Raw genomic sequence first — 21,456 nt, 5'->3', positions numbered from 1 at the left:
TGTTGGGCAGAGCTGCAACTGACCGCTGGAGTTCAGCTCTCGCCGGACGGCAGAAGGCGAAGAACGAAGCCGCTTGCGAGCGGCGCAGTGCAGCGAAGAGCTCTCCGAATTCGCCGCTAGCTCCACGGTCCTTCTCAGCTGCGAGTAGCAGCGCTCGCAGTACACAGAGCTTCGCAAGGCCCGAAGAGCCGGAGGGAAGTATCGCGCACGCAAATGTGCCAGGACAGAGACGTGTTCTACGTTGTCCCCTCTCGTCGTGCAGTTTGTGCCTCTGCTGCTTCTGCTGTTAGGAATCGCTCCTTGAAAGGCGAGCGAGAGCGTCCTTCCGGGTGCATTGCACTGAGTCGAGTGCTCGCTCGGGACTTTGCTCTCGGGGCCAAGGCAAGAGGGCGTGCTTCCCCCAGAACCGAGAACACGCTGTTGGGCAGAGCTGCAACTGACCGCTGGAGTTCAGCCTTCGCCGGACGGCAGAAGGCGAAGAACGAAGCCGCTTGCGAGCGGCGCAGTGCAGCGAAGAGCTCTCCGAATTCGCCGCTAGCTCCACGGTCCTTCTCAGCTGCGAGTCGCAGCGCTCGCAGTACACAGAGCTTCGCAAGGCCCGAAGAGCCGGAGGGAAGTATCGCGCACGCAAATGTGCCAGGACAGAGACGTGTTCTACGTTGTCCCTTCTCGTCGTGCAGTTTGTGCCTCTGCTGCTTCTGCTGTTAGGAATCGCTCCTTGAAAGGCGAGCGAGAGCGTCCTTCCGGGTGCATTGCACTGAGTCGAGTGCTCGCTCGGGACTTTGCTCTCGCGGCCAAGGCAAGAGGGCGTGCTTGCCCGCAGAACCGAGAACACGCTGTTGGGCAGAGCTGCAACTGACCGCTGGAGTTCAGCTCTCGCCGGACGGCAGAAGGCGAAGAACGAAGCCGCTTGCGAGCGGCGCAGTGCAGCGAAGAGCTCTCCGAATTCGCCGCTAGCTCCACGGTCCTTCTCAGCTGCGAGTAGCAGCGCTCGCAGTACACAGAGCTTCGCAAGGCCCGAAGAGCCGGAGGGAAGTATCGCGCACGAAAATGTGCCAGGACAGAGACGTGATCTACGTTGTCCCCTCTCGTCGTGCAGTTTGTGCCTCTGCTGCTTCTGCTGTTAGGAATCGCTCCTTGAAAGGCGAGCGAGAGCGTCCTTCCGGGTGCATTGCACTGAGTCGAGTGCTCGCTCGGGACTTTGCTCTCGCGGCCAAGGCAAGAGGGCGTGCTTGCCCGCAGAACCGAGAACACGCTGTTGGGCAGAGCTGCAACTGACCGCTGGAGTTCAGCCTTCGCCGGACGGCAGAAGGCGAAGAACGAAGGCGCTTGCGAGCGGCGCAGTGCAGCGAAGAGCTCTCCGAATTCGCCGCTAGCTCCACGGTCCTTCTCAGCTGCGAGTAGCAGCGCTCGCAGTACACAGAGCTTCGCAAGGCCCGAAGAGCCGGAGGGAAGTATCGCGCACGCAAATGTGCCAGGACAGAGACGTGTTCTACGTTGTCCCCTCTCGTCGTGCAGTTTGTGCCTCTGCTGCTTCTGCTGTTAGGAATCGCTCCTTGAAAGGCGAGCGAGAGCGTCCTTCCGGGTGCATTGCACTGAGTCGAGTGCTCGCTCGGGACTTTGCTCTCGGGGCCAAGGCAAGAGGGCGTGCTTGCCCGCAGAACCGAGAACACGCTGTTGGGCAGAGCTGCAACTGACCGCTGGAGTTCAGCCTTCGCCGGACGGCAGAAGGCGAAGAACGAAGCCGCTTGCGAGCGGCGCAGTGCAGCGAAGAGCTCTCCGAATTCGCCGCTAGCTCCACGGTCCTTCTCAGCTGCGAGTAGCAGCGCTCGCAGTACACAGAGCTTCGCAAGGCCCGAAGAGCCGGAGGGAAGTATCGCGCACGCAAATGTGCCAGGACAGAGACGTGTTCTACGTTGTCCCCTCTCGTCGTGCAGTTTGTGCCTCTGCTGCTTCTGCTGTTAGGAATCGCTCCTTGAAAGGCGAGCGAGAGCGTCCTTCCGGGTGCATTGCACTGAGTCGAGTGCTCGCTCGGGACTTTGCTCTCGGGGCCAAGGCAAGAGGGCGTGCTTGCACGCAGAACCGAGAACACGCTGTTGGGCAGAGCTGCAACTGACCGCTGGAGTTCAGCTCTCGCCGGACGGCAGAAGGCGAAGAACGAAGCCGCTTGCGAGCGGCGCAGTGCAGCGAAGAGCTCTCCGAATTCGCCGCTAGCTCCACGGTCCTTCTCAGCTGCGAGTAGCAGCGCTCGCAGTACACAGAGCTTCGCAAGGCCCGAAGAGCCGGAGGGAAGTATCGCGCACGCAAATGTGCCAGGACAGAGACGTGTTCTACGTTGTCCCCTCTCGTCGTGCAGTTTGTGCCTCTGCTGCTTCTGCTGTTAGGAATCGCTCCTTGAAAGGCGAGCGAGAGCGTCCTTCCGGGTGCATTGCACTGAGTCGAGTGCTCGCTCGGGACTTTGCTCTCGCGGCCAAGGCAAGAGGGCGTGCTTGCCCGCAGAACCGAGAACACGCTGTTGGGCAGAGCTGCAACTGACCGCTGGAGTTCAGCTCTCGCCGGACGGCAGAAGGCGAAGAACGAAGCCGCTTGCGAGCGGCGCAGTGCAGCGAAGAGCTCTCCGAATTCGCCGCTAGCTCCACGGTCCTTCTCAGCTGCGAGTAGCAGCGCTCGCAGTACACAGAGCTTCGCAAGGCCCGAAGAGCCGGAGGGAAGTATCGCGCACGAAAATGTGCCAGGACAGAGACGTGATCTACGTTGTCCCCTCTCGTCGTGCAGTTTGTGCCTCTGCTGCTTCTGCTGTTAGGAATCGCTCCTTGAAAGGCGAGCGAGAGCGTCCTTCCGGGTGCATTGCACTGAGTCGAGTGCTCGCTCGGGACTTTGCTCTCGCGGCCAAGGCAAGAGGGCGTGCTTGCCCGCAGAACCGAGAACACGCTGTTGGGCAGAGCTGCAACTGACCGCTGGAGTTCAGCTCTCGCCGGACGGCAGAAGGCGAAGAACGAAGCCGCTTGCGAGCGGCGCAGTGCAGCGAAGAGCTCTCCGAATTCGCCGCTAGCTCCACGGTCCTTCTCAGCTGCGAGTAGCAGCGCTCGCAGTACACAGAGCTTCGCAAGGCCCGAAGAGCCGGAGGGAAGTATCGCACACGAAAATGTGCCAGGACAGAGACGTGATCTACGTTGTCCCCTCTCGTCGTGCAGTTTGTGCCTCTGCTGCTTCTGCTGTTAGGAATCGCTCCTTGAAAGGCGAGCGAGAGCGTCCTTCCGGGTGCATTGCACTGAGTCGAGTGCTCGCTCGGGACTTTGCTCTCGCGGCCAAGGCAAGAGGGCGTGCTTGCCCGCAGAACCGAGAACACGCTGTTGGGCAGAGCTGCAACTGACCGCTGGAGTTCAGCTCTCGCCGGACGGCAGAAGGCGAAGAACGAAGGCGCTTGCGAGCGGCGCAGTGCAGCGAAGAGCTCTCCGAATTCGCCGCTAGCTCCACGGTCCTTCTCAGCTGCGAGTAGCAGCGCTCGCAGTACACAGAGCTTCGCAAGGCCCGAAGAGCCGGAGGGAAGTATCGCACACGCAAATGTGCCAGGACAGAGACGTGTTCTACGTTGTCCCCTCTCGTCGTGCAGTTTGTGCCTCTGCTGCTTCTGCTGTTAGGAATCGCTCCTTGAAAGGCGAGCGAGAGCGTCCTTCCGGGTGCATTGCACTGAGTCGAGTGCTCGCTCGGGACTTTGCTCTCGCGGCCAAGGCAAGAGGGCGTGCTTGCCCGCTGAACCGAGAACACGCTGTTGGGCAGAGCTGCAACTGACCGCTGGAGTTCAGCTCTCGCCGGACGGCAGAAGGCGCAGAACGAAGCCGCTTGCGAGCGGCGCAGTGCAGCGAAGAGCTCTCCGAATTCGCCGCTAGCTCCACGGTCCTTCTCAGCTGCGAGTAGCAGCGCTCGCAGTACACAGAGCTTCGCAAGGCCCGAAGACCCGGAGGGAAGTATCGCACACGAAAATGTGCCAGGACAGAGACGTGTTCTACGTTGTCCCCTCTCGTCGTGCAGTTTGTGCCTCTGCTGCTTCTGCTGTTAGGAATCGCTCCTTGAAAGGCGAGCGAGAGCGTCCTTCCGGGTGCATTGCACTGAGTCGAGTGCTCGCTCGGGACTTTGCTCTCGGGGCCAAGGCAAGAGGGCGTGCTTGCCCGCAGAACCGAGAACACGCTGTTGGGCAGAGCTGCAACTGACCGCTGGAGTTCAGCTCTCGCCGGACGGCAGAAGGCGAAGAACGAAGCCGCTTGCGAGCGGCGCAGTGCAGCGAAGAGCTCTCCGAATTCGCCGCTAGCTCCACGGTCCTTCTCAGCTGCGAGTAGCAGCGCTCGCAGTACACAGAGCTTCGCAAGGCCCGAAGAGCCGGAGGGAAGTATCGCACACGCAAATGTGCCAGGACAGAGACGTGTTCTACGTTGTCCCCTCTCGTCGTGCAGTTTGTGCCTCTGCTGCTTCTGCTGTTAGGAATCGCTCCTTGAAAGACGAGCGAGAGCGTCCTTCCGGGTGCATTGCACTGAGTCGAGTGCTCGCTCGGGACTTTGCTCTCGGGGCCAAGGCAAGAGGGCGTGCTTGCCCGCAGAACCGAGAACACGCTGTTGGGCAGAGCTGCAACTGACCGCTGGAGTTCAGCTCTCGCCGGACGGCAGAAGGCGAAGAACGAAGGCGCTTGCGAGCGGCGCAGTGCAGCGAAGAGCTCTCCGAATTCGCCGCTAGCTCCACGGTCCTTCTCAGCTGCGAGTAGCAGCGCTCGCAGTACACAGAGCTTCGCAAGGCCCGAAGAGCCGGAGGGAAGTATCGCGCACGCAAATGTGCCAGGACAGAGACGTGTTCTACGTTGTCCCTTCTCGTCGTGCAGTTTGTGCCTCTGCTGCTTCTGCTGTTAGGAATCGCTCCTTGAAAGGCGAGCGAGAGCGTCCTTCCGGGTGCATTGCACTGAGTCGAGTGCTCGCTCGGGACTTTGCTCTCGGGGCCAAGGCAAGAGGGCGTGCTTGCCCGCAGAACCGAGAACACGCTGTTGGGCAGAGCTGCAACTGACCGCTGGAGTTCAGCCTTCGCCGGACGGCAGAAGGCGAAGAACGAAGCCGCTTGCGAGCGGCGCAGTGCAGCGAAGAGCTCTCCGAATTCGCCGCTAGCTCCACGGTCCTTCTCAGCTGCGAGTAGCAGCGCTCGCAGTACACAGAGCTTCGCAAGGCCCGAAGAGCCGGAGGGAAGTATCGCGCACGCAAATGTGCCAGGACAGAGACGTGTTCTACGTTGTCCCCTCTCGTCGTGCAGTTTGTGCCTCTGCTGCTTCTGCTGTTAGGAATCGCTCCTTGAAAGGCGAGCGAGAGCGTCCTTCCGGGTGCATTGCACTGAGTCGAGTGCTCGCTCGGGACTTTGCTCTCGGGGCCAAGGCAAGAGGGCGTGCTTGCCCGCAGAACCGAGAACACGCTGTTGGGCAGAGCTGCAACTGACCGCTGGAGTTCAGCCTTCGCCGGACGGCAGAAGGCGAAGAACGAAGCCGCTTGCGAGCGGCGCAGTGCAGCGAAGAGCTCTCCGAATTCGCCGCTAGCTCCACGGTCCTTCTCAGCTGCGAGTCGCAGCGCTCGCAGTACACAGAGCTTCGCAAGGCCCGAAGAGCCGGAGGGAAGTATCGCGCACGCAAATGTGCCAGGACAGAGACGTGTTCTACGTTGTCCCCTCTCGTCGTGCAGTTTGTGCCTCTGCTGCTTCTGCTGTTAGGAATCGCTCCTTGAAAGGCGAGCGAGAGCGTCCTTCCGGGTGCATTGCACTGAGTCGAGTGCTCGCTCGGGACTTTGCTCTCGGGGCCAAGGCAAGAGGGCGTGCTTCCCCCAGAACCGAGAACACGCTGTTGGGCAGAGCTGCAACTGACCGCTGGAGTTCAGCCTTCGCCGGACGGCAGAAGGCGAAGAACGAAGCCGCTTGCGAGCGGCGCAGTGCAGCGAAGAGCTCTCCGAATTCGCCGCTAGCTCCACGGTCCTTCTCAGCTGCGAGACGCAGCGCTCGCAGTACACAGAGCTTCGCAAGGCCCGAAGAGCCGGAGGGAAGTATCGCGCACGCAAATGTGCCAGGACAGAGACGTGTTCTACGTTGTCCCTTCTCGTCGTGCAGTTTGTGCCTCTGCTGCTTCTGCTGTTAGGAATCGCTCCTTGAAAGGCGAGCGAGAGCGTCCTTCCGGGTGCATTGCACTGAGTCGAGTGCTCGCTCGGGACTTTGCTCTCGCGGCCAAGGCAAGAGGGCGTGCTTGCCCGCAGAACCGAGAACACGCTGTTGGGCAGAGCTGCAACTGACCGCTGGAGTTCAGCTCTCGCCGGACGGCAGAAGGCGAAGAACGAAGCCGCTTGCGAGCGGCGCAGTGCAGCGAAGAGCTCTCCGAATTCGCCGCTAGCTCCACGGTCCTTCTCAGCTGCGAGTAGCAGCGCTCGCAGTACACAGAGCTTCGCAAGGCCCGAAGAGCCGGAGGGAAGTATCGCGCACGAAAATGTGCCAGGACAGAGACGTGATCTACGTTGTCCCCTCTCGTCGTGCAGTTTGTGCCTCTGCTGCTTCTGCTGTTAGGAATCGCTCCTTGAAAGGCGAGCGAGAGCGTCCTTCCGGGTGCATTGCACTGAGTCGAGTGCTCGCTCGGGACTTTGCTCTCGCGGCCAAGGCAAGAGGGCGTGCTTGCCCGCAGAACCGAGAACACGCTGTTGGGCAGAGCTGCAACTGACCGCTGGAGTTCAGCTCTCGCCGGACGGCAGAAGGCGAAGAACGAAGCCGCTTGCGAGCGGCGCAGTGCAGCGAAGAGCTCTCCGAATTCGCCGCTAGCTCCACGGTCCTTCTCAGCTGCGAGTAGCAGCGCTCGCAGTACACAGAGCTTCGCAAGGCCCGAAGAGCCGGAGGGAAGTATCGCGCACGAAAATGTGCCAGGACAGAGACGTGTTCTACGTTGTCCCCTCTCGTCGTGCAGTTTGTGCCTCTGCTGCTTCTGCTGTTAGGAATCGCTCCTTGAAAGGCGAGCGAGAGCGTCCTTCCGGGTGCATTTCACTGAGTCGAGTGCTCGCTCGGGACTTTGCTCTCGCGGCCAAGGCAAGAGGGCGTGCTTGCCCGCAGAACCGAGAACACGCTGTTGGGCAGAGCTGCAACTGACCGCTGGAGTTCAGCCTTCGCCGGACGGCAGAAGGCGAAGAACGAAGCCGCTTGCGAGCGGCGCAGTGCAGCGAAGAGCTCTCCGAATTCGCCGCTAGCTCCACGGTCCTTCTCAGCTGCGAGTAGCAGCGCTCGCAGTACACAGAGCTTCGCAAGGCCCGAAGAGCCGGAGGGAAGTATCGCGCACGCAAATGTGCCAGGACAGAGACGTGTTCTACGTTGTCCCCTCTCGTCGTGCAGTTTGTGCCTCTGCTGCTTCTGCTGTTAGGAATCGCTCCTTGAAAGGCGAGCGAGAGCGTCCTTCCGGGTGCATTGCACTGAGTCGAGTGCTCGCTCGGGACTTTGCTCTCGGGGCCAAGGCAAGAGGGCGTGCTTGCCCGCAGAACCGAGAACACGCTGTTGGGCAGAGCTGCAACTGACCGCTGGAGTTCAGCCTTCGCCGGACGGCAGAAGGCGAAGAACGAAGCCGCTTGCGAGCGGCGCAGTGCAGCGAAGAGCTCTCCGAATTCGCCGCTAGCTCCACGGTCCTTCTCAGCTGCGAGTAGCAGCGCTCGCAGTACACAGAGCTTCGCAAGGCCCGAAGAGCCGGAGGGAAGTATCGCGCACGCAAATGTGCCAGGACAGAGACGTGTTCTACGTTGTCCCCTCTCGTCGTGCAGTTTGTGCCTCTGCTGCTTCTGCTGTTAGGAATCGCTCCTTGAAAGGCGAGCGAGAGCGTCCTTCCGGGTGCATTTCACTGAGTCGAGTGCTCGCTCGGGACTTTGCTCTCGGGGCCAAGGCAAGAGGGCGTGCTTGCCCGCAGAACCGAGAACACGCTGTTGGGCAGAGCTGCAACTGACCGCTGGAGTTCAGCTCTCGCCGGACGGCAGAAGGCGAAGAACGAAGCCGCTTGCGAGCGGCGCAGTGCAGCGAAGAGCTCTCCGAATTCGCCGCTAGCTCCACGGTCCTTCTCAGCTGCGAGTAGCAGCGCTCGCAGTACACAGAGCTTCGCAAGGCCCGAAGACCCGGAGGGAAGTATCGCGCACGCAAATGTGCCAGGACAGAGACGTGTTCTACGTTGTCCCCTCTCGTCGTGCAGTTTGTGCCTCTGCTGCTTCTGCTGTTAGGAATCGCTCCTTGAAAGGCGAGCGAGAGCGTCCTTCCGGGTGCATTTCACTGAGTCGAGTGCTCGCTCGGGACTTTGCTCTCGGGGCCAAGGCAAGAGGGCGTGCTTGCCCGCAGAACCGAGAACACGCTGTTGGGCAGAGCTGCAACTGACCGCTGGAGTTCAGCTCTCGCCGGACGGCAGAAGGCGAAGAACGAAGCCGCTTGCGAGCGGCGCAGTGCAGCGAAGAGCTCTCCGAATTCGCCGCTAGCTCCACGGTCCTTCTCAGCTGCGAGTAGCAGCGCTCGCAGTACACAGAGCTTCGCAAGGCCCGAAGACCCGGAGGGAAGTATCGCGCACGCAAATGTGCCAGGACAGAGACGTGTTCTACGTTGTCCCCTCTCGTCGTGCAGTTTGTGCCTCTGCTGCTTCTGCTGTTAGGAATCGCTCCTTGAAAGGCGAGCGAGAGCGTCCTTCCGGGTGCATTGCACTGAGTCGAGTGCTCGCTCGGGACTTTGCTCTCGGGGCCAAGGCAAGAGGGCGTGCTTCCCCCAGAACCGAGAACACGCTGTTGGGCAGAGCTGCAACTGACCGCTGGAGTTCAGCCTTCGCCGGACGGCAGAAGGCGAAGAACGAAGCCGCTTGCGAGCGGCGCAGTGCAGCGAAGAGCTCTCCGAATTCGCCGCTAGCTCCACGGTCCTTCTCAGCTGCGAGTCGCAGCGCTCGCAGTACACAGAGCTTCGCAAGGCCCGAAGAGCCGGAGGGAAGTATCGCGCACGCAAATGTGCCAGGACAGAGACGTGTTCTACGTTGTCCCCTCTCGTCGTGCAGTTTGTGCCTCTGCTGCTTCTGCTGTTAGGAATCGCTCCTTGAAAGGCGAGCGAGAGCGTCCTTCCGGGTGCATTGCACTGAGTCGAGTGCTCGCTCGGGACTTTGCTGTCGGGGCCAAGGCAAGAGGGCGTGCTTGCCCGCAGAACCGAGAACACGCTGTTGGGCAGAGCTGCAACTGACCGCTGGAGTTCAGCCTTCGCCGGACGGCAGAAGGCGAAGAACGAAGGCGCTTGCGAGCGGCGCAGTGCAGCGAAGAGCTCTCCGAATTCGCCGCTAGCTCCACGGTCCTTCTCAGCTGCGAGTAGCAGCGCTCGCAGTACACAGAGCTTCGCAAGGCCCGAAGAGCCGGAGGGAAGTATCGCGCACGCAAATGTGCCAGGACAGAGACGTGTTCTACGTTGTCCCCTCTCGTCGTGCAGTTTGTGCCTCTGCTGCTTCTGCTGTTAGGAATCGCTCCTTGAAAGGCGAGCGAGAGCGTCCTTCCGGGTGCATTGCACTGAGTCGAGTGCTCGCTCGGGACTTTGCTCTCGGGGCCAAGGCAAGAGGGCGTGCTTGCACGCAGAACCGAGAACACGCTGTTGGGCAGAGCTGCAACTGACCGCTGGAGTTCAGCTCTCGCCGGACGGCAGAAGGCGAAGAACGAAGCCGCTTGCGAGCGGCGCAGTGCAGCGAAGAGCTCTCCGAATTCGCCGCTAGCTCCACGGTCCTTCTCAGCTGCGAGTAGCAGCGCTCGCAGTACACAGAGCTTCGCAAGGCCCGAAGAGCCGGAGGGAAGTATCGCGCACGCAAATGTGCCAGGACAGAGACGTGTTCTACGTTGTCCCCTCTCGTCGTGCAGTTTGTGCCTCTGCTGCTTCTGCTGTTAGGAATCGCTCCTTGAAAGGCGAGCGAGAGCGTCCTTCCGGGTGCATTGCACTGAGTCGAGTGCTCGCTCGGGACTTTGCTCTCGCGGCCAAGGCAAGAGGGCGTGCTTGCCCGCAGAACCGAGAACACGCTGTTGGGCAGAGCTGCAACTGACCGCTGGAGTTCAGCTCTCGCCGGACGGCAGAAGGCGAAGAACGAAGCCGCTTGCGAGCGGCGCAGTGCAGCGAAGAGCTCTCCGAATTCGCCGCTAGCTCCACGGTCCTTCTCAGCTGCGAGTAGCAGCGCTCGCAGTACACAGAGCTTCGCAAGGCCCGAAGAGCCGGAGGGAAGTATCGCGCACGAAAATGTGCCAGGACAGAGACGTGATCTACGTTGTCCCCTCTCGTCGTGCAGTTTGTGCCTCTGCTGCTTCTGCTGTTAGGAATCGCTCCTTGAAAGGCGAGCGAGAGCGTCCTTCCGGGTGCATTGCACTGAGTCGAGTGCTCGCTCGGGACTTTGCTCTCGCGGCCAAGGCAAGAGGGCGTGCTTGCCCGCAGAACCGAGAACACGCTGTTGGGCAGAGCTGCAACTGACCGCTGGAGTTCAGCTCTCGCCGGACGGCAGAAGGCGAAGAACGAAGCCGCTTGCGAGCGGCGCAGTGCAGCGAAGAGCTCTCCGAATTCGCCGCTAGCTCCACGGTCCTTCTCAGCTGCGAGTAGCAGCGCTCGCAGTACACAGAGCTTCGCAAGGCCCGAAGAGCCGGAGGGAAGTATCGCACACGAAAATGTGCCAGGACAGAGATGTGATCTACGTTGTCCCCTCTCGTCGTGCAGTTTGTGCCTCTGCTGCTTCTGCTGTTAGGAATCGCTCCTTGAAAGGCGAGCGAGAGCGTCCTTCCGGGTGCATTGCACTGAGTCGAGTGCTCGCTCGGGACTTTGCTCTCGCGGCCAAGGCAAGAGGGCGTGCTTGCCCGCAGAACCGAGAACACGCTGTTGGGCAGAGCTGCAACTGACCGCTGGAGTTCAGCTCTCGCCGGACGGCAGAAGGCGAAGAACGAAGGCGCTTGCGAGCGGCGCAGTGCAGCGAAGAGCTCTCCGAATTCGCCGCTAGCTCCACGGTCCTTCTCAGCTGCGAGTAGCAGCGCTCGCAGTACACAGAGCTTCGCAAGGCCCGAAGAGCCGGAGGGAAGTATCGCACACGCAAATGTGCCAGGACAGAGACGTGTTCTACGTTGTCCCCTCTCGTCGTGCAGTTTGTGCCTCTGCTGCTTCTGCTGTTAGGAATCGCTCCTTGAAAGGCGAGCGAGAGCGTCCTTCCGGGTGCATTGCACTGAGTCGAGTGCTCGCTCGGGACTTTGCTCTCGCGGCCAAGGCAAGAGGGCGTGCTTGCCCGCAGAACCGAGAACACGCTGTTGGGCAGAGCTGCAACTGACCGCTGGAGTTCAGCTCTCGCCGGACGGCAGAAGGCGCAGAACGAAGCCGCTTGCGAGCGGCGCAGTGCAGCGAAGAGCTCTCCGAATTCGCCGCTAGCTCCACGGTCCTTCTCAGCTGCGAGTAGCAGCGCTCGCAGTACACAGAGCTTCGCAAGGCCCGAAGACCCGGAGGGAAGTATCGCACACGAAAATGTGCCAGGACAGAGACGTGTTCTACGTTGTCCCCTCTCGTCGTGCAGTTTGTGCCTCTGCTGCTTCTGCTGTTAGGAATCGCTCCTTGAAAGGCGAGCGAGAGCGTCCTTCCGGGTGCATTGCACTGAGTCGAGTGCTCGCTCGGGACTTTGCTCTCGCGGCCAAGGCAAGAGGGCGTGCTTGCCCGCAGAACCGAGAACACGCTGTTGGGCAGAGCTGCAACTGACCGCTGGAGTTCAGCTCTCGCCGGACGGCAGAAGGCGAAGAACGAAGGCGCTTGCGAGCGGCGCAGTGCAGCGAAGAGCTCTCCGAATTCGCCGCTAGCTCCACGGTCCTTCTCAGCTGCGAGTAGCAGCGCTCGCAGTACACAGAGCTTCGCAAGGCCCGAAGAGCCGGAGGGAAGTATCGCGCACGAAAATGTGCCAGGACAGAGACGTGATCTACGTTGTCCCCTCTCGTCGTGCAGTTTGTGCCTCTGCTGCTTCTGCTGTTAGGAATCGCTCCTTGAAAGGCGAGCGAGAGCGTCCTTCCGGGTGCATTGCACTGAGTCGAGTGCTCGCTCGGGACTTTGCTCTCGCGGCCAAGGCAAGAGGGCGTGCTTGCCCGCAGAACCGAGAACACGCTGTTGGGCAGAGCTGCAACTGACCGCTGGAGTTCAGCTCTCGCCGGACGGCAGAAGGCGAAGAACGAAGCCGCTTGCGAGCGGCGCAGTGCAGCGAAGAGCTCTCCGAATTCGCCGCTAGCTCCACGGTCCTTCTCAGCTGCGAGTAGCAGCGCTCGCAGTACACAGAGCTTCGCAAGGCCCGAAGAGCCGGAGGGAAGTATCGCACACGAAAATGTGCCAGGACAGAGACGTGATCTACGTTGTCCCCTCTCGTCGTGCAGTTTGTGCCTCTGCTGCTTCTGCTGTTAGGAATCGCTCCTTGAAAGGCGAGCGAGAGCGTCCTTCCGGGTGCATTGCACTGAGTCGAGTGCTCGCTCGGGACTTTGCTCTCGCGGCCAAGGCAAGAGGGCGTGCTTGCCCGCAGAACCGAGAACACGCTGTTGGGCAGAGCTGCAACTGACCGCTGGAGTTCAGCTCTCGCCGGACGGCAGAAGGCGAAGAACGAAGGCGCTTGCGAGCGGCGCAGTGCAGCGAAGAGCTCTCCGAATTCGCCGCTAGCTCCACGGTCCTTCTCAGCTGCGAGTAGCAGCGCTCGCAGTACACAGAGCTTCGCAAGGCCCGAAGAGCCGGAGGGAAGTATCGCACACGCAAATGTGCCAGGACAGAGACGTGTTCTACGTTGTCCCCTCTCGTCGTGCAGTTTGTGCCTCTGCTGCTTCTGCTGTTAGGAATCGCTCCTTGAAAGGCGAGCGAGAGCGTCCTTCCGGGTGCATTGCACTGAGTCGAGTGCTCGCTCGGGACTTTGCTCTCGCGGCCAAGGCAAGAGGGCGTGCTTGCCCGCTGAACCGAGAACACGCTGTTGGGCAGAGCTGCAACTGACCGCTGGAGTTCAGCTCTCGCCGGACGGCAGAAGGCGCAGAACGAAGCCGCTTGCGAGCGGCGCAGTGCAGCGAAGAGCTCTCCGAATTCGCCGCTAGCTCCACGGTCCTTCTCAGCTGCGAGTAGCAGCGCTCGCAGTACACAGAGCTTCGCAAGGCCCGAAGACCCGGAGGGAAGTATCGCACACGAAAATGTGCCAGGACAGAGACGTGTTCTACGTTGTCCCCTCTCGTCGTGCAGTTTGTGCCTCTGCTGCTTCTGCTGTTAGGAATCGCTCCTTGAAAGGCGAGCGAGAGCGTCCTTCCGGGTGCATTGCACTGAGTCGAGTGCTCGCTCGGGACTTTGCTCTCGGGGCCAAGGCAAGAGGGCGTGCTTGCCCGCAGAACCGAGAACACGCTGTTGGGCAGAGCTGCAACTGACCGCTGGAGTTCAGCTCTCGCCGGACGGCAGAAGGCGAAGAACGAAGCCGCTTGCGAGCGGCGCAGTGCAGCGAAGAGCTCTCCGAATTCGCCGCTAGCTCCACGGTCCTTCTCAGCTGCGAGTAGCAGCGCTCGCAGTACACAGAGCTTCGCAAGGCCCGAAGAGCCGGAGGGAAGTATCGCACACGCAAATGTGCCAGGACAGAGACGTGTTCTACGTTGTCCCCTCTCGTCGTGCAGTTTGTGCCTCTGCTGCTTCTGCTGTTAGGAATCGCTCCTTGAAAGACGAGCGAGAGCGTCCTTCCGGGTGCATTGCACTGAGTCGAGTGCTCGCTCGGGACTTTGCTCTCGGGGCCAAGGCAAGAGGGCGTGCTTGCCCGCAGAACCGAGAACACGCTGTTGGGCAGAGCTGCAACTGACCGCTGGAGTTCAGCTCTCGCCGGACGGCAGAAGGCGAAGAACGAAGGCGCTTGCGAGCGGCGCAGTGCAGCGAAGAGCTCTCCGAATTCGCCGCTAGCTCCACGGTCCTTCTCAGCTGCGAGTAGCAGCGCTCGCAGTACACAGAGCTTCGCAAGGCCCGAAGAGCCGGAGGGAAGTATCGCGCACGCAAATGTGCCAGGACAGAGACGTGTTCTACGTTGTCCCTTCTCGTCGTGCAGTTTGTGCCTCTGCTGCTTCTGCTGTTAGGAATCGCTCCTTGAAAGGCGAGCGAGAGCGTCCTTCCGGGTGCATTGCACTGAGTCGAGTGCTCGCTCGGGACTTTGCTCTCGGGGCCAAGGCAAGAGGGCGTGCTTGCCCGCAGAACCGAGAACACGCTGTTGGGCAGAGCTGCAACTGACCGCTGGAGTTCAGCCTTCGCCGGACGGCAGAAGGCGAAGAACGAAGCCGCTTGCGAGCGGCGCAGTGCAGCGAAGAGCTCTCCGAATTCGCCGCTAGCTCCACGGTCCTTCTCAGCTGCGAGTAGCAGCGCTCGCAGTACACAGAGCTTCGCAAGGCCCGAAGAGCCGGAGGGAAGTATCGCGCACGCAAATGTGCCAGGACAGAGACGTGTTCTACGTTGTCCCCTCTCGTCGTGCAGTTTGTGCCTCTGCTGCTTCTGCTGTTAGGAATCGCTCCTTGAAAGGCGAGCGAGAGCGTCCTTCCGGGTGCATTGCACTGAGTCGAGTGCTCGCTCGGGACTTTGCTCTCGGGGCCAAGGCAAGAGGGCGTGCTTGCCCGCAGAACCGAGAACACGCTGTTGGGCAGAGCTGCAACTGACCGCTGGAGTTCAGCCTTCGCCGGACGGCAGAAGGCGAAGAACGAAGCCGCTTGCGAGCGGCGCAGTGCAGCGAAGAGCTCTCCGAATTCGCCGCTAGCTCCACGGTCCTTCTCAGCTGCGAGTAGCAGCGCTCGCAGTACACAGAGCTTCGCAAGGCCCGAAGAGCCGGAGGGAAGTATCGCGCACGCAAATGTGCCAGGACAGAGACGTGTTCTACGTTGTCCCCTCTCGTCGTGCAGTTTGTGCCTCTGCTGCTTCTGCTGTTAGGAATCGCTCCTTGAAAGGCGAGCGAGAGCGTCCTTCCGGGTGCATTGCACTGAGTCGAGTGCTCGCTCGGGACTTTGCTCTCGGGGCCAAGGCAAGAGGGCGTGCTTCCCCCAGAACCGAGAACACGCTGTTGGGCAGAGCTGCAACTGACCGCTGGAGTTCAGCCTTCGCCGGACGGCAGAAGGCGAAGAACGAAGCCGCTTGCGAGCGGCGCAGTGCAGCGAAGAGCTCTCCGAATTCGCCGCTAGCTCCACGGTCCTTCTCAGCTGCGAGTCGCAGCGCTCGCAGTACACAGAGCTTCGCAAGGCCCGAAGAGCCGGAGGGAAGTATCGCGCACGCAAATGTGCCAGGACAGAGACGTGTTCTACGTTGTCCCTTCTCGTCGTGCAGTTTGTGCCTCTGCTGCTTCTGCTGTTAGGAATCGCTCCTTGAAAGGCGAGCGAGAGCGTCCTTCCGGGTGCATTGCACTGAGTCGAGTGCTCGCTCGGGACTTTGCTCTCGCGGCCAAGGCAAGAGGGCGTGCTTGCCCGCAGAACCGAGAACACGCTGTTGGGCAGAGCTGCAACTGACCGCTGGAGTTCAGCTCTCGCCGGACGGCAGAAGGCGAAGAACGAAGCCGCTTGCGAGCGGCGCAGTGCAGCGAAGAGCTCTCCGAATTCGCCGCTAGCTCCACGGTCCTTCTCAGCTGCGAGTAGCAGCGCTCGCAGTACACAGAGCTTCGCAAGGCCCGAAGAGCCGGAGGGAAGTATCGCGCACGAAAATGTGCCAGGACAGAGACGTGATCTACGTTGTCCCCTCTCGTCGTGCAGTTTGTGCCTCTGCTGCTTCTGCTGTTAGGAATCGCTCCTTGAAAGGCGAGCGAGAGCGTCCTTCCGGGTGCATTGCACTGAGTCGAGTGCTCGCTCGGGACTTTGCTCTCGCGGCCAAGGCAAGAGGGCGTGCTTGCCCGCAGAACCGAGAACACGCTGTTGGGCAGAGCTGCAACTGACCGCTGGAGTTCAGCTCTCGCCGGACGGCAGAAGGCGAAGAACGAAGCCGCTTGCGAGCGGCGCAGTGCAGCGAAGAGCTCTCCGAATTCGCCGCTAGCTCCACGGTCCTTCTCAGCTGCGAGTAGCAGCGCTCGCAGTACACAGAGCTTCGCAAGGCCCGAAGAGCCGGAGGGAAGTATCGCGCACGAAAATGTGCCAGGACAGAGACGTGTTCTACGTTGTCCCTTCTCGTCGTGCAGTTTGTGCCTCTGCTGCTTCTGCTGTTAGGAATCGCTCCTTGAAAGGCGAGCGAGAGCGTCCTTCCGGGTGCATTTCACTGAGTCGAGTGCTCGCTCGGGACTTTGCTCTCGCGGCCAAGGCAAGAGGGCGTGCTTGCCCGCAGAACCGAGAACACGCTGTTGGGCAGAGCTGCAACTGACCGCTGGAGTTCAGCCTTCGCCGGACGGCAGAAGGCGAAGAACGAAGCCGCTTGCGAGCGGCGCAGTGCAGCGAAGAGCTCTCCGAATTCGCCGCTAGCTCCACGGTCCTTCTCAGCTGCGAGTAGCAGCGCTCGCAGTACACAGAGCTTCGCAAGGCCCGAAGAGCCGGAGGGAAGTATCGCGCACGCAAATGTGCCAGGACAGAGACGTGTTCTACGTTGTCCCCTCTCGTCGTGCAGTTTGTGCCTCTGCTGCTTCTGCTGTTAGGAATCGCTCCTTGAAAGGCGAGCGAGAGCGTCCTTCCGGGTGCATTGCACTGAGTCGAGTGCTCGCTCGGGACTTTGCTCTCGGGGCCAAGGCAAGAGGGCGTGCTTCCCCCAGAACCGAGAACACGCTGTTGGGCAGAGCTGCAACTGACCGCTGGAGTTCAGCCTTCGCCGGACGGCAGAAGGCGAAGAACGAAGCCGCTTGCGAGCGGCGCAGTGCAGCGAAGAGCTCTCCGAATTCGCCGCTAGCTCCACGGTCCTTCTCAGCTGCGAGTCGCAGCGCTCGCAGTACACAGAGCTTCGCAAGGCCCGAAGAGCCGGAGGGAAGTATCGCGCACGCAAATGTGCCAGGACAGAGACGTGTTCTACGTTGTCCCTTCTCGTCGTGCAGTTTGTGCCTCTGCTGCTTCTGCTGTTAGGAATCGCTCCTTGAAAGGCGAGCGAGAGCGTCCTTCCGGGTGCATTGCACTGAGTCGAGTGCTCGCTCGGGACTTTGCTCTCGCGGCCAAGGCAAGAGGGCGTGCTTGCCCGCAGAACCGAGAACACGCTGTTGGGCAGAGCTGCAACTGACCGCTGGAGTTCAGCTCTCGCCGGACGGCAGAAGGCGAAGAACGAAGCCGCTTGCGAGCGGCGCAGTGCAGCGAAGAGCTCTCCGAATTCGCCGCTAGCTCCACGGTCCTTCTCAGCTGCGAGTAGCAGCGCTCGCAGTACACAGAGCTTCGCAAGGCCCGAAGAGCCGGAGGGAAGTATCGCGCACGAAAATGTGCCAGGGACAGAGACGTGTTCTACGTTGTCCCTTCTCGTCGTGCAGTTTGTGCCTCTGCTGCTTCTGCTGTTAGGAATCGCTCCTTGAAAGGCGAGCGAGAGCGTCCTTCCGGGTGCATTTCACTGAGTCGAGTGCTCGCTCGGGACTTTGCTCTCGCGGCCAAGGCAAGAGGGCGTGCTTGCCCGCAGAACCGAGAACACGCTGTTGGGCAGAGCTGCAACTGACCGCTGGAGTTCAGCCTTCGCCGGACGGCAGAAGGCGAAGAACGAAGCCGCTTGCGAGCGGCGCAGTGCAGCGAAGAGCTCTCCGAATTCGCCGCTAGCTCCACGGTCCTTCTCAGCTGCGAGTAGCAGCGCTCGCAGTACACAGAGCTTCGCAAGGCCCGAAGAGCCGGAGGGAAGTATCGCGCACGCAAATGTGCCAGGACAGAGACGTGTTCTACGTTGTCCCCTCTCGTCGTGCAGTTTGTGCCTCTGCTGCTTCTGCTGTTAGGAATCGCTCCTTGAAAGGCGAGCGAGAGCGTCCTTCCGGGTGCATTGCACTGAGTCGAGTGCTCGCTCGGGACTTTGCTCTCGGGGCCAAGGCAAGAGGGCGTGCTTGCCCGCAGAACCGAGAACACGCTGTTGGGCAGAGCTGCAACTGACCGCTGGAGTTCAGCCTTCGCCGGACGGCAGAAGGCGAAGAACGAAGCCGCTTGCGAGCGGCGCAGTGCAGCGAAGAGCTCTCCGAATTCGCCGCTAGCTCCACGGTCCTTCTCAGCTGCGAGTAGCAGCGCTCGCAGTACACAGAGCTTCGCAAGGCCCGAAGAGCCGGAGGGAAGTATCGCGCACGCAAATGTGCCAGGACAGAGACGTGTTCTACGTTGTCCCCTCTCGTCGTGCAGTTTGTGCCTCTGCTGCTTCTGCTGTTAGGAATCGCTCCTTGAAAGGCGAGCGAGAGCGTCCTTCCGGGTGCATTTCACTGAGTCGAGTGCTCGCTCGGGACTTTGCTCTCGGGGCCAAGGCAAGAGGGCGTGCTTGCCCGCAGAACCGAGAACACGCTGTTGGGCAGAGCTGCAACTGACCGCTGGAGTTCAGCTCTCGCCGGACGGCAGAAGGCGAAGAACGAAGCCGCTTGCGAGCGGCGCAGTGCAGCGAAGAGCTCTCCGAATTCGCCGCTAGCTCCACGGTCCTTCTCAGCTGCGAGTAGCAGCGCTCGCAGTACACAGAGCTTCGCAAGGCCCGAAGACCCGGAGGGAAGTATCGCGCACGCAAATGTGCCAGGACAGAGACGTGTTCTACGTTGTCCCCTCTCGTCGTGCAGTTTGTGCCTCTGCTGCTTCTGCTGTTAGGAATCGCTCCTTGAAAGGCGAGCGAGAGCGTCCTTCCGGGTGCATTTCACTGAGTCGAGTGCTCGCTCGGGACTTTGCTCTCGGGGCCAAGGCAAGAGGGCGTGCTTGCCCGCAGAACCGAGAACACGCTGTTGGGCAGAGCTGCAACTGACCGCTGGAGTTCAGCTCTCGCCGGACGGCAGAAGGCGAAGAACGAAGCCGCTTGCGAGCGGCGCAGTGCAGCGAAGAGCTCTCCGAATTCGCCGCTAGCTCCACGGTCCTTCTCAGCTGCGAGTAGCAGCGCTCGCAGTACACAGAGCTTCGCAAGGCCCGAAGACCCGGAGGGAAGTATCGCGCACGCAAATGTGCCAGGACAGAGACGTGTTCTACGTTGTCCCCTCTCGTCGTGCAGTTTGTGCCTCTGCTGCTTCTGCTGTTAGGAATCGCTCCTTGAAAGGCGAGCGAGAGCGTCCTTCCGGGTGCATTTCACTGAGTCGAGTGCTCGCTCGGGACTTTGCTCTCGGGGCCAAGGCAAGAGGGCGTGCTTGCCCGCAGAACCGAGAACACGCTGTTGGGCAGAGCTGCAACTGACCGCTGGAGTTCAGCTCTCGCCGGACGGCAGAAGGCGAAGAACGAAGCCGCTTGCGAGCGGCGCAGTGCAGCGAAGAGCTCTCCGAATTCGCCGCTAGCTCCACGGTCCTTCTCAGCTGCGAGTAGCAGCGCTCGCAGTACACAGAGCTTCGCAAGGCCCGAAGACCCGGAGGGAAGTATCGCGCACGCAAATGTGCCAGGACAGAGACGTGTTCTACGTTGTCCCCTCTCGTCGTGCAGTTTGTGCCTCTGCTGCTTCTGCTGTTAGGAATCGCTCCTTGAAAGGCGAGCGAGAGCGTCCTTCCGGGTGCATTGCACTGAGTCGAGTGCTCGCTCGGGACTTTGCTCTCGGGGCCAAGGCAAGAGGGCGTGCTTCCCCCAGAACCGAGAACACGCTGTTGGGCAGAGCTGCAACTGACCGCTGGAGTTCAGCCTTCGCCGGACGGCAGAAGGCGAAGAACGAAGCCGCTTGCGAGCGGCGCAGTGCAGCGAAGAGCTCTCCGAATTCGCCGCTAGCTCCACGGTCCTTCTCAGCTGCGAGTCGCAGCGCTCGCAGTACACAGAGCTTCGCAAGGCCCGAAGAGCCGGAGGGAAGTATCGCGCACGCAAATGTGCCAGGACAGAGACGTGTTCTACGTTGTCCCTTCTCGTCGTGCAGTTTGTGCCTCTGCTGCTTCTGCTGTTAGGAATCGCTCCTTGAAAGGCGAGCGAGAGCGTCCTTCCGGGTGCATTGCACTGAGTCGAGTGCTCGCTCGGGACTTTGCTCTCGCGGCCAAGGCAAGAGGGCGTGCTTGCCCGCAGAACCGAGAACACGCTGTTGGGCAGAGCTGCAACTGACCGCTGGAGTTCAGCTCTCGCCGGACGGCAGAAGGCGAAGAACGAAGCCGCTTGCGAGCGGCGCAGTGCAGCGAAGAGCTCTCCGAATTCGCCGCTAGCTCCACGGTCCTTCTCAGCTGCGAGTAGCAGCGCTCGCAGTACACAGAGCTTCGCAAGGCCCGAAGAGCCGGAGGGAAGTATCGCGCACGAAAATGTGCCAGGACAGAGACGTGATCTACGTTGTCCCCTCTCGTCGTGCAGTTTGTGCCTCTGCTGCTTCTGCTGTTAGGAATCGCTCCTTGAAAGGCGAGCGAGAGCGTCCTTCCGGGTGCATTGCACTGAGTCGAGTGCTCGCTCGGGACTTTGCTCTCGCGGCCAAGGCAAGAGGGCGTGCTTGCCCGCAGAACCGAGAACACGCTGTTGGGCAGAGCTGCAACTGACCGCTGGAGTTCAGCCTTCGCCGGACGGCAGAAGGCGAAGAACGAAGGCGCTTGCGAGCGGCGCAGTGCAGCGAAGAGCTCTCCGAATTCGCCGCTAGCTCCACGGTCCTTCTCAGCTGCGAGTAGCAGCGCTCGCAGTACACAGAGCTTCGCAAGGCCCGAAGAGCCGGAGGGAAGTATCGCGCACGCAAATGTGCCAGGACAGAGACGTGTTCTACGTTGTCCCCTCTCGTCGTGCAGTTTGTGCCTCTGCTGCTTCTGCTGTTAGGAATCGCTCCTTGAAAGGCGAGCGAGAGCGTCCTTCCGGGTGCATTGCACTGAGTCGAGTGCTCGCTCGGGACTTTGCTCTCGGGGCCAAGGCAAGAGGGCGTGCTTCCCCCAGAACCGAGAACACGCTGTTGGGCAGAGCTGCAACTGACCGCTGGAGTTCAGCCTTCGCCGGACGGCAGAAGGCGAAGAACGAAGCCGCTTGCGAGCGGCGCAGTGCAGCGAAGAGCTCTCCGAATTCGCCGCTAGCTCCACGGTCCTTCTCAGCTGCGAGTCGCAGCGCTCGCAGTACACAGAGCTTCGCAAGGCCCGAAGAGCCGGAGGGAAGTATCGCGCACGCAAATGTGCCAGGACAGAGACGTGTTCTACGTTGTCCCCTCTCGTCGTGCAGTTTGTGCCTCTGCTGCTTCTGCTGTTAGGAATCGCTCCTTGAAAGGCGAGCGAGAGCGTCCTTCCGGGTGCATTGCACTGAGTCGAGTGCTCGCTCGGGACTTTGCTCTCGGGGCCAAGGCAAGAGGGCGTGCTTCCCCCAGAACCGAGAACACGCTGTTGGGCAGAGCTGCAACTGACCGCTGGAGTTCAGCCTTCGCCGGACGGCAGAAGGCGAAGAACGAAGCCGCTTGCGAGCGGCGCAGTGCAGC

The sequence above is a fragment of the Sturnus vulgaris genome, chromosome 2 (assembly GCF_052056855.1).
Source record: "Sturnus vulgaris isolate bStuVul1 chromosome 2, bStuVul1.hap1, whole genome shotgun sequence".
NCBI classification, from domain to species: Eukaryota; Metazoa; Chordata; class Aves; order Passeriformes; family Sturnidae; genus Sturnus; species Sturnus vulgaris.
Note: the sequence above shows the minus strand (reverse complement) of the source record.